Here is a 12,677-nt window from a genome sequence, read left to right on the forward strand (position 1 = left end):
CTTGAGCTAACTATTATATAGTCAGTCAAAAAAGGAAGCTTTGGGCTTGTTTGTGTACCTTGATTGCATTTTCATAAAAGCTGGAGAGGGAAAATCTTCCAGGTATTACCTCTTCCAATCCCAAGGAGATGAACTTCATAGTGTAAAACAGAAAACAGCTGATTGTATTCAAAGACTGATATTTCAATCAGCACTTCTTAATAGACAATTCTTATGTATGTACCCAACGGGCAGGATAGCCTATCCTATGGTGTTCTATGAAAAAAGCTTGCTGGTTTGGGTTAAGTTAGGAGGAGGAAAGAGGAACTAGAGGACATGTGAAGGTGATTCGGGTGGAAACCTGCTTTGAAAGCTGCTAACACCATTTTTCAGATCTAAAGAGCCCTGAAGAGAAAGAACAGTAAAATCTACTTGTAATAAACTACACAGGGTCTGGGTCTCTTTCAAAGGGCCAATACACCCTATTACACTATCTTACTACTCATTGTTGTTTAATTTTTTTAAAAAGAGCTGAAACTAGACTTGGGAAAGAAGCACTCATTAGTCTGAGGTCCAAAAAGGAGATGCCCGATCAAGGAGAAATGGAGATGGTGAAAGAGCTACTCAGATTGCATGTGACTTCTTTCCCCCCGCCCCCGGCAGAGAACTGCAATTGAGCAAGAGGATCCCAGTGTGAGCACTGAACATGAGCAGTGTCATCAGCAGGGAGAAGATACTGCTAAAGATCTTCTCAGCTTGTTAAAGTCAAGCTGCTTGGAAGGAACTTAACCTGAAAGAGCCCAAGGGAAGAGTGTGAGTTCTGTATACGGGCTAAGGCTCACAAGAGAGCTACAGCAGAGAGAATGCCAGTGTCGACAGCAGGAGCCAAAGGCAGTCAGCTGAGATGCTTTGCTGGCTTGAAACAGAATCAAGAGACGATTACTTTTTTAGAGCTGTATTCAAAATATGTTTAGCTGACATGTAATGTGGAAAGATTTGCTTACTCGTGCAAATACACACTGATAAGAGAAAAAATATTGCATTAATTCCTTCCAAAGATTCCCATGATTCATTTTTCTCCCCAGTAATTTTTCCTTGCTTAAATCTTTGCATGATCAGGGCCTTGCTTTCTAAACTAATTAAATACATTCTTCCTTTTTCTACTTTGACAGCTTTAGCTAAGTGCCTATGCCAGGAAAATGAATCTCTTCAATCAGAGACTCCTGCAAGGGCTTTGTAGACTTCCTTCTCCAAAATGTTGGTTTTAGTCTGCTGAGAAATCATCTGTACAAACTATTTCAGTCTTGTTGACTGGAAGTGCACTAAGGATTATTATCTAAATAACAGGGAGTCATTAGCTCTTCCCTCAAGCAGATTTTTTCACCTGGGAGTTTTCCCAGGTTAATTTAATAGTCCTGAATAGTTTGCGCTGCAAACCCCAGCCAGAAGTCTAACAGCAGTTTTGAAATTATCTTGTTCTCCGAGATTCTAAATTATTTATTGATTTTCAAAAATTATATACGTTTTTTCATTTTATGTTTTACAGAGCGGAAATGATGCTACAGAGGAAAAACAGAAACACAAACAAAAATCACTGCTAGGAAGCTTATTTACGGTGACAGAATATGAATTAGGAAAGACAAACTGTCTTCATACTATATTCTGTGCTAATGTTACCAAGGCTGAAACTCTGATACCACTGAGCAGAGAGGTAAAGCCAAACACATCTGCATATGTTGGGGTGCCAGGATCTCACACAATGAAAATGTAGCCATTTTTTTTTGGCACTTTGAAAATGACAAATGTATATGAATAGTGTCCCCTCAATGTGTGTTGCAGGAGACGGTAGAGGGTAAATGAATGACACTGAGGCTAAACTGCAGATACACATATAGCACAGAAATGCCGTGAATAATTTAAACACAACATCCTTCCGAGTTACAGCAGTCTGACTGCATGGATTTGGGGTAGTGGGGGAAAGTCACACTTCCTTCAGAGAAACCTAATCAAGTTTGTGGTGCACCAAGGACCAGCAGCAGAGACAGTAAGGAGAGGTCTCCTCACTAAAGTGTCCAGATAAGTCCTCAATGTTATATGTGTTTGGGACTCACCAACAAGCAAATGCACAGGTTCATTTGGATGAAAATTAAAGTGACATGATTCTTTTATTGTGAAATTTTATTTTTACAGTATCAAGTGATTTCCTCCAGATCCCTATGGAGGAGCTTGAATCAAGAAAACCAACCCCCTGGGGTTCTTGTCTTACAGTCATTACTTTCTAGTTTTCTTTTAGCGTCAACCCTCTCTTCCTCTTGCTCTCTGAAGAGATGAATCTATTTTCCTTGATACTGTATCCAATTCTTAATACCATGTTTAGCACCAAACAGCTGAGTGAGCATGGCAAAGAAGACACTCCAGGCTTTGCCCCCAAATGGACTGATTTAGATGTTTTGCAATAGCCTGTTTGTTGAAAACTGGATCATCTTGTACACACTAGGCCATTTGTCTACTAAAACCCACAAATTTGTACCTACTTCTCCTTATGGCAAATCTATAATGTGTACGTTATATGAATGAGTTTTATTTTCCAAGCACAAAATCCTTGAACATACCGTAACCGTTTTCTCTTTCTCCAATACTTCACGTTTTTTATGGCTCTTCTCGCCTGAGTCTCTGTGACGCAAACCCACTTGCTTTCCTCCATTAAAGTTCCTTCCACAGCTCTGCCCTGCATTCTAAATTATTCATTCTGGCTATCATCTGCTTCAATTTAGATTCACTTCTCAATGTAATTTAAAAAACAGAACAGAGTGAAGATATTCTCCTATTCTACCTAAATGTAACGTGCACTGCTGCAGGAAAACATAGGACTATAATGCAAAATTCCTGTATGTATTTTAGAAGCAAAAACATAAAAGAAAAGAGCCTTTCATAACAATTCATTATCATCTGCCCTGATGCCTTACATGGTGTAAGAGTCCTTTCTCTATATGTGACATAATCATATAGGAAACTATGGGCTAAATCAGGGGCTCTCAAACTGGAGGTCGGGACCCTTCAGGGAATTGCGAGGTTATTACATGGGGGGTTGTGAGCTGTCAGCCTCCACCCCAAACCCACTTTGCTTCCAGCATTTACAATGGTGTTAAATATACCAAAAAGCGTTTTTAATTCATAAAGGGGGGGGGGGCGCACGCAGAGAATTGCTATGTGAAAGGGGTCACCAGTTCAGAAGTTTGAGAACCACTGGGCTAAATGGACAGCTAGCACAGGAAGGGACAACTCCATGTACCTGCCTGTGGCTTGATACCATGACTTCAAATAGAGGAGCTGCAAAAGTAGGTGAACTCTTAAACACTGATCTTCATTTCATGTAAATAGCCTTATCTACAGAGAAAAAAGATAAACCATGATACAGACGCAGAATAATTCATTGTTTCTCAATGGAATATTTTTCAAAGCTGCTCCTAACATGAAGTTTCCTTTGATTCCTCACAAAAGGCAAGAAATGAACTAGAGCAAGCAGTGAGATGAATGGTTAGATTTTATTTTCGGGGTGGGGGAAAGGTAGCTGTTTTCTTTGTTTTAAGGAGAAAGAAAAACTGCCACCATTTAAACATGCAGGGAAATAATTGCTCTGGTGCAAAAGGAAAATGCGTAATTGATTTCTCAAAGGCTTGGTTGGCTTCACACTCAGGGCTGCTTAACTGGTTACTGAACAGCAACGGGAGCATGGAAGGAAAGAGCAGCTGTTCCAGCCAGTCATTCCGAGGAGTCACTACACATTGCAAACCCTGTCTTTAACAATAAAATAATAGGGATCACTGAGAAGTAGAATTAAGAAACAATAATTAAAAATGACACGGCTGACATTGACTTTCTAGCCCTGGGTGCTAGAAAGCATAGTCACTCCCTGCAGCAGTTACCAGTAACAGCCAATTAACCCAAGAATGAGACAGCCTAGGCAGTGCTGCAAGCAAGGTGGTTTTTTTAAAAAAATGGCAATATTTTATGGCCTCCTGTCAATGAGCTCTGGAGACATGCTAAAGATTAATAGGAACTGAAAAATCATGTGATTGAAAAAACTTTAGTAGCATTGAACACCATCTTTTTATTTGCCTTCACTTAATTTCCAGATACATTGTGTTTAGAGTTGTATTCCTTCTGTTTAGTCCTGTCGTAGAGTTTTCAAATGGGCATTACCTTTCCAAGGGTAATCATTTTCATCAAACTGTAACAAGAACATTTCTACAGCCCAGCAACATGTGATTTAGCTTCTCAGCTGTGCTAGACAGAATCTGGGAGTAACCAGAACCTGTTCTTTCATTAGAAAGCAGGACTGAGAGGCAACGGGGAAAAAGGGACTGGAGGTCCAATTCTGTTACCCTGACGTACGTTGTATAGGGCCTTCGTCCCCATGTAGTCTCGTTCACTTCAGAGAGACTACCTGTGGAGTAAGGTCTCAGACTCCAGACACCAGAATCCAGCCCTCAGAACATACAACTGCATTGAAAGAGTTCATTTTGTAAACAACATGGTGATAAGAGAACTGCTACACATTATGTAAGTTAAATTTTTGTCGCATATGATTCAATGAATGAAACACAGCACGGTTTACACTAAACCATTTTCTAACCCCAAAAGATCGATAATTAAAACTTTTTTTTTTAAATGACATTCATCCCTTATCACTGTCAGTCCCTCCCACTCCCCCCTGCCTTCTTTAACACAATACTCTTGGGGATGTAGTCGAGGGCAGTCATGGTGACACAGTTTCCTGGCTGATGAGTGTTAAGACAGACCCCGGAGAACAGATTTTCAGCACAGGGATTTAGCTATACAATTCCAATTAATGGTAACGACAGCTGAGCAGCTAAATCCCTGTGCCCAGCACTGAACAATGTTAGTTTAAGCTCAGGATTCCCGTTTTATGTTGTTTGCTTGTTTTAATTCAAACCAACAGAACACTGAGAGCTGCTACAAGGTAAATATATAGGCCCATCTTACAAGCACTTACAAATATTGGTTACTTTATACACGTGAGAAACTGTTTTCACGATCAAGGCCATATTTTGGTGTTCGTTTAAATAAGTTAAACTTCCCTGAAGAGTAGCATCAGTGAATCCACAATGACTTACCGTACTTTGCCAAGTTAACGGGCATTGTCATCTTAAAAATTACACCTCTGTTTGAAGAGCTTTTACTTGCTGTACTATTTTGTGCAAGTAACCCCTATGATAACTATAAACGAAGACTGAAGACTTTATTTTTCATTAGCTTTTTCAGTCCATTTCCTTTGCGCATCTACAATTCACAGTCTATAGCCAGTTTCAATGTTTCCTCCTGTATCGGGATTCTCAGACTTTTGAACTGGTGACCCCTTTCACATAGCAAGCCTCTGAGTGCGACACCCCTTATATACAAAAGTGTTTTTAATGTATATTTAACACCATTATAAATGCTGGAGGCAAAGCGGGGTTTGGGGTGGAGGCTGACAGCTTGCGACCCCCCATGTAATAACCTCGCAACCCCCTGAGGGGTCCCAACCTCCAGTTTGAGAACCCTTGTCCTGTATAGTCCGTAGATCAGTTTCCCCTGTTTGTTTGGATCTTTCATACAGCAACAGGGGAGATAAAGCCTAATTGTAAGACATCAAAAGCTAGAAGGGGCACTCATGGGCAGGGGTAGGACCAGCTACTAAGTTTCACTATTTTCTAAGTTGACTAGATTTCAGATGAACAGTATATCCTTTTAAGGGTCCAATTGTGTTCTCTTTGAAATCAGTGTCAAACCATGGGCTTAAAATGGGATCAGAATTGGGCTCTAAGAGTCTGCTCTTCTGAGGGGGCTGAACGCCCTCAACTCCCCTTGACATCAGTGGCAGAGGGTGTCCAGTACCTTGCAGGATCAGACCTTAGATGCCTAAAAAAATATAATAGCCCTGTAGTTCTCCAAAGTTTCCATTCTCCAGGCCTCTTCTAGAAGTGAGGAATTTTCATGCATCTCACTCCCTACCCAATTTCATTCATCTTGGCTTGGGACTCACAGGATTTAATACTGTGAACAATTAGAAACTAGGAAGGGTTTTGCATCTATTTGTGGTTACAGGGGCCACCGTGTGAAAATCACTGCTGCATTGCTAGTCATTTAGCAGAATCCATTTGTATACTGCAACTGGGTTACAAGGCACCAGATTGTAAAACACATATCACAAGAGCACATTTTGACTAATGTTATTAATACCATACCACACTTTGCACTTCTAAAACACCTTCCATCTTAAGCTCTCCAAGCACTTTACAAATATTAAATTAAACCTCTTACCAACTTGAGATCCAGTACTATTATGTCTATTTTGAAATAAAGACACAGAGAGGTTAAATGACAAGTTGGGAGTAGAAGCCTGAACTCCCGATTTCCAGGTCTGAGGTTTAGATTATTTTATTTTCTAACTTTACACATCAAAACAAAAGTCTCGAGTTTGGTTGGAAACTTGAAATGTTGGATTCACAGCAGCGGCCAAGACACTGCCTAATGATAGTGGTTTCAGTGTTACAAGTCCAATAACTACTGGTAATTTATAAAAGGCACTTTACCAGGAAAGGCAGAGAAAGCAATATATGCCTTGCAAGTGAGTGTGGCAAATTCTTGGGAATCACTAGATATGCCTGATATGTATGGGTTTTTTCTTTCACTTCATCATACTGCATGAAATATTGATGCAAAACAGAATGCATTGTTTGTTCACTGGGACTGAAGCACATGGATAGCTTGTATTTTTATCACAAGACAGGAATAGAAACAACACATGGGAATGGATGGAACTCACTAATGCTTGCCAGCCAAAACCTCTCACTGCTTGCTTGATTACTGCCTTCTTTTTTCATTTGAAGTCCATTTTAAATCTGTTTTTAACTCTTACCTCCCTACCCCCAATACTTCTGCTGGTTCATGTGATTAGTGGCACCTTACCTAATACAAAGGAATGAGATTCAAAAAGCAAAGCAGATGTCAGTACCTGCATAGACTGGGCATAGCCCGGGTAGTAGACCAGGTAGACTGGGAAGTAGGAATAGTTCTGATCACGACTTCTCCCAGGGGCACTTTTTCCAATTAAACTTTGTTCTCTCAATGTACTGCTGACTTTCCTACATGAATAATAATACTGCTTGGCATGTAGAATGCTTCTCCTAGCACTTTACAAAGCTGTGTTTGCACCAACATCCCCCGTTTCGAGGAGGAAACTGACACACGGAAAAGGACTTGCAAACACTGAATAAGTGGCTGATCTAGGAGTAGAAACCAGGGGTGAAATCCTAACCCCACTGATGTCAAGGGGAGTTTTGCCATTGATTTCAAAGGGGCCAGGATTTCACCCCATGTCTGCTGATTCCAGGTCTGCTGTTAGCCCAATTTCCTTGACTATGATTGTATAGTATTTACAAGATAATCCTCATATTAGGTAATGCCATTTCACCAATCTCATTTCTGGTATTTTGTTATCATTTAATAGTAAGGTATGCATCAGGGTAATTAAACAGTTCCAGCTGAATACACAGTTGTTGGATTCTATCTTTTTCTCCCGCACAGCAATTACGATTAGCGGTTTAGTATACACATCAACACAAAAGAGAACATCATCCAAGAACTGCTGCATGACAATAATAATCCTCTAGCACCCATACATAGAGAACTGACAGCCAAACCTGTTTCAGAACTGATTCCATTGTTTATCATCTTGTTTAATTCTGTTTGACTTTAAAGCACTGTTCCACCAGTATATTTTACTGATTAAATTGTCATGTTAAAAAAATCATTTGCTGAACTAATTAATTATCTGTGTATTTTGCTGCCTTTTCCAAACCATTATTTATCACATTGCAACTACAGGGAACTGGCCACTCACTGCATAGTTTTTTCTAAGGCATCTTATTAAAAGTGAGAGCTCCATGCTTAGAGAATCATAGGACTGGAAGGGACCTTGAGAGGTCATCTAGTCCAGTCCCCTGCACTCATGGCAGGACTAAGCATTATCTAGACCATCCCTGACAGGTGTTTGTCTAACTTGTTCTTTAAAATCTCCAATGATGGAGATTCCACAACCTCCCTAGGCAATTTATTCCAGTGCTTAACCACCCTGACAGTTAGGAAGTTTTTCCTAATGTCCAGCCTAAATCGCCCTTGCTGCAATTTAAGCCCATTGCTTCTTGTCCTATCCTCAGAGGTTAAGAACAATTTTTCTCCCTCCTCCTTATAACAACCTTTTACGTTCCTGAAAATAGTTATCATGTCCCTCCTCAGTCTTCTCTTCTCCAGACTAAACAAACCCAATTTTTTTCAATCTTCCCTCATAGGGTCATGTTTTCTAGACCTTTAATCATTTTTGTTGCTCTTCTTTGGACTTTCTCTAATTTGTCCACATCTTTCCTGAAATGTGGTGTCCAGGAATGGACACAATACTCCAGTTGAGGCCTAATCAGCACGGAGTACAGCAGAAGAAGTTACTTCTCGTGTCTTGCTTACAACACTCCTGCTAATACATCCCAGAATGATGTTCACTTTTTTTGCAACCGTGTTACACTGTTGACTCATGTTTAGCTTGTGATCCACTATGACCCTCAGGTCCCTTTCTGCAGTACTCCTTCCTAGGCAGTCATTTCCCATTTTGTATGTGTGCAACTGATTGTTCCTTCCTAAATGGAGTACTTTGCATTTGTCCTTATTGAATTTCATCCTGTTTACTTCAGACCATTTCTCCAGTTTGTCCAGATCATTTTGAATTATAATCCCATCCTCCAAAGCACCTGCAACCCCTCCCAGCTTGGTTTCATCCGCAAACTTGGCTCCTTTGGTTCCTTTGTTATAGTGAGCTGCATGTCTACCTTGGTGGTCTCTTAAATGCTTCTGCATACAGTCCATTGTTCCTCCACTCGGCTGCAGCAGACTACCCCTCATGGGAAGCAGAGTCCTAGTCCTCTAGCCCATCAGTCCCTGTACTGAGCTATCCAGTCCCTGGGAAAGTGAATTACAATGGTCCAACAATGCCAGGTAGCGATCCCTTCGGTCTGTTTTGCCTTTGCCATCAGTCACTTGCCTGTTTTTACTGCTGATTCTGCCTTCCCAATGCTTTGTGGACTCCCAAGGAACATGTCTTGTGCTCAAATTCTCATTTGGCACTGAAATGTTTGAACGGTGCTGCCACGTACTGTGGTCTATTGTCTGAGCTCAGCACGTCAGGTATGCCTTACCTTACAAAAAGCACCGTCACTTTGACTACGTCTACACTTCCAGAGTTTTTGCACTGTCAGTTTCAACGGTGATAGTGAACCAGTGAAAGAAAAGCACCGGTTTGTGTACTCACTTACTTCCACAGGCGTTTGCATTTGCAGCACTTCCATCGCGGATGAGAGCAGCACACTGAGGGGAGCTATTCCTCATTTTGCAGCTCTCTCCATTTTGACTATAGGTCTTGTCGGAGGGGGGTGGTGATCGCAGGGCATCTTTGGTCCCTGCATAGCCTCCTCTCCCCAAACACTAATCAGCTCCAAGCAGGGGATCATTTGCTCCATGGAGCAGGCATTGTCACCTGGCCAGATGATAAGTGAGCATTTGCCAAGAAAACAGGAAGGGGAGTTTCAAAGTTCCCTGGACTTTACAGGGGGAGGGGTGGATGTCTGTTTACCTGGAATCAGAGCAGCAGAGGTGCTGGCCAGAGTGGTCACCTAGGCACTGTGGGACATCCTGCAGTGGCTAAAAGCTCTGTAAACAGGAAGAATGTGTGCCGCAAAAGCTGTACATAGGGTTACCATACGTCCTCTTTTTCCCCGGACATGTCCGGCTTTTCGGCACTCAAACCCCCGTCCGGTGGGAATTGCCAAAAAGCCGAACATGTCCAGGAAAATGGCGGCTCTACTCCTCCCCTGACTCTTCGGCTCTGTTTAAGAGCCGAGCTGCCCGAGCGCTATGGGCTTCAAACAGCCCCCTTGCCTCCGGACCCCAGCCGCCGGCCGGGCACTTCCCCTCCCTGGCTCCGGCGGCGCAGGGTCCGGAGGCCTGGGGGCTGCCCAAAGCCGGTAGCACTGGGGCAGCTCGGCTCTTAAACGGAGCCAAAGAGTCAGGGGAGGAGCAGAGCCTCCGGCCGCAGCGGCTCTGCTCCTCCCTGACTCTTCGGCTCTGTTTAAGAGCCGAGCGCTACCGGCTTCGGGCAGCCCCCATGCCTCCGGACCCTGCGCCACCGGAGCTCGGGAGGGGAAGTGCCCAGCTGGGGGTGCAGGGTCCGGAGGCAAGGGGGCTGCCCAAAGCCCGAGTGCTACCGGCTTCACGGTTTGCCAGGCAGCCTCCAGACCCTGCGCCCCCGGCTGGGCGCTTCCCCTCCCGGGCTCCAGCTGTGCTGGGGAAGCGCCAGCCAGGGGCGCAGGGTCTGGGGGCTGCCCGGCAAACCGTGAAGCCAGTAGTGCTCGGGCAGCCCTTTCCACGTGGCTGGGAGTGGGAGGGAGGAAGGGGCGGAGTTAGGGCGAGGAAGGGGCAGAGTTGGGGCGGGGCTAGGGTGGGGAAATGGGCGGGGCCAGGGCCCGTGGAGGGTCCTCTTTTTTTATTTGTTAGATATGGTAACCCTAGCTTTACACCTCTTGTGGAGGTGGTTTTCTTTTTGCGGTGAAACTTCTTTCTGCGGTGAAGTCATTGGCAAGTGTAGACGCTCCCACCGTTTTTGCGCAAAAAAGGGACTTTTTCCCGCTTTAAATAGCAAGTGTAGACATGCCCTTAGTAGATCACAGTTCTTGCCTTAGAGTCCTCCAGATAGTCTACCTCCCAGAAACTGAAGACCATGTAGTTCCTGTCATTAAAAAAAAAGAGTACAGATCTGTTGCAACTTTTTCCAAGGTCGGGACTTCAGGAGGCTGTCAAGTCTCATGCTGTTGTTGATCACTATACCTTTTACACACCTCCTACAATTCCATATGTGCTTTCAGTTGGGCATTGCCCAGTAGATACACTACCTGGTTCATCTCAGGAATGCACAGCTGTGACGTGTGTATCTGTGTCATCATATCAGCTCTTAAATCTGCTAGGATTATGCTCGATGCCCTTTAAACAAAATCCTGTTTTGCACACACAGTTCATCCCTCACCTGGTTGTAGGAGGTAACTTCTTGTTGCACTTGTTCCTTGCGATCTGGCCAACCCTAGAGTACAAATAGTTTTACTGCCTGTAGCACCCATCCTGTTCTGTGCTTTGTTGGATTGCCTGGAGCTGCGTATAGAAACGTGAAGGTATTGTAGCATGTTGACAGACTACCTCCTGCTCAGTGTATCTGTCACCAGTGGTGACTTTCCTGGGCAGTACCAGATCTTCACTTCATAGTGCTGGACTCTCCATAACATATGTTGTAGTCGCTCAGGTGCACGCAGCAGTGGCTTCTTCATGATGTTTTCTAACCGTTTGTGATCAGACTGCACGTCCACCTGGTGCCCAAAGGTGAACGTATGCAATTATTGCATCCCAAAGAGCACAAACAGGAGCTCCTTTTGTATCTGAGCAGACCCCTCTCTGTGTCTGCCAGGGCTCTATTAGCAAATGCTATGGTCTGCTGGCTTTGCATCAGTGTTGCTCCTAGGTCTCCTTCTACGGCATCACACTGTAGCACTTGCTTCTCCGCATGACTGGTGCATTGCTTATGATTTTCTTTACTCTTTTAACTACCTGCTCTTGGTCTCTGACCATTCCCACACTGCATCATGGTATATGAGCTGGCTCAAGGTTCCATAGGCTTCTGATAGGTGTGGGCAGAATCTGGAAAGTTGGCAATCCTTATAAATTGCTGCACATGCTTTGGTCTGGGCATTTCCTTAATGGCTTCCAATTTCTTGGGGTCTGGCCAGAGTCCCTCAGTTTTCCTCACTTCAGCTTGTCTGCGTTCAGCCTCATAAGCCATTCCTCCTGGTACCTGTTTGGAGTGGTCACAGCTTGATATCAGGGTCCTGCATCGCCTCTTCCTTGTCATCTCTTTCACTTATGACAAGAACCACATCAGCTACAATCTTCCTATTGGGGAATCCCTCTAGTGCCTGGTTCAGTTTACACTGGAATACCTCTGGGTCTGGGCTTATGCCCTAGGCATTCATATGCAGCCAGTGGTGCAAGTAGGGCAGTACGGTCCGGTATGCCATACCATTAAGATATTTATTGCCGGTACGCCATACTGGAAAGACACAGGAGCAGAACATGGGGACGCCCTCCAGCGCAGCTCTCCCACCCCCAGCCCTTCCACGCAGCTGCATCTCCTGTCTGGGTTCTGTACAGCCCCGCCAGAGGACGGGGCGGGGGCAGGGCTGGGGATAGTACAGCCGGGGACGGCGGAGCTGCCAGCATGGGGCCATCTGGCAGCCCCACGTTCTGCTCCTTTTGCCGCTGTAGTTCCAGAGAGACCTGCAGTTCAGAAATCTGTATCTGGCACAGTGGGAGGACCGAGTCTCTCCCCCCCCCCCAGTAACATAGGATGGGGAGGGGGCAAGGAGAGCGTGGTGGGACCAGGCAGGGCAAAGTCACGGGGGCAGGGCCGGCGCAACCCATTAGGCGACCTAGGCGGTTCGCCTAGGGCACTAACATTTGGGGGGTGGCGACCGCGGCGGCCGGATTTTCGGCCGCTCCAGTCATCGTCGGTATTTTGGGGGCGGGACCTTTTGCCGCCTCTGTCGGGG

General features: G+C 44.4%; 1 protein-coding gene across 9 annotated transcripts in view; it reads right to left on the reverse strand.

Moving 5' to 3' along the window:
• The window catches only part of ST7 (suppression of tumorigenicity 7), a 216,389-nt gene that overhangs the window by 126,463 nt on the left and 77,249 nt on the right, over positions 1-12,677 (reverse strand). The window lies entirely within an intron of this gene.

The sequence above is a fragment of the Chrysemys picta genome, chromosome 1 (genome assembly GCF_011386835.1).
Source record: "Chrysemys picta bellii isolate R12L10 chromosome 1, ASM1138683v2, whole genome shotgun sequence".
In the NCBI taxonomy this organism is placed as follows: Eukaryota; Metazoa; Chordata; order Testudines; family Emydidae; genus Chrysemys; species Chrysemys picta.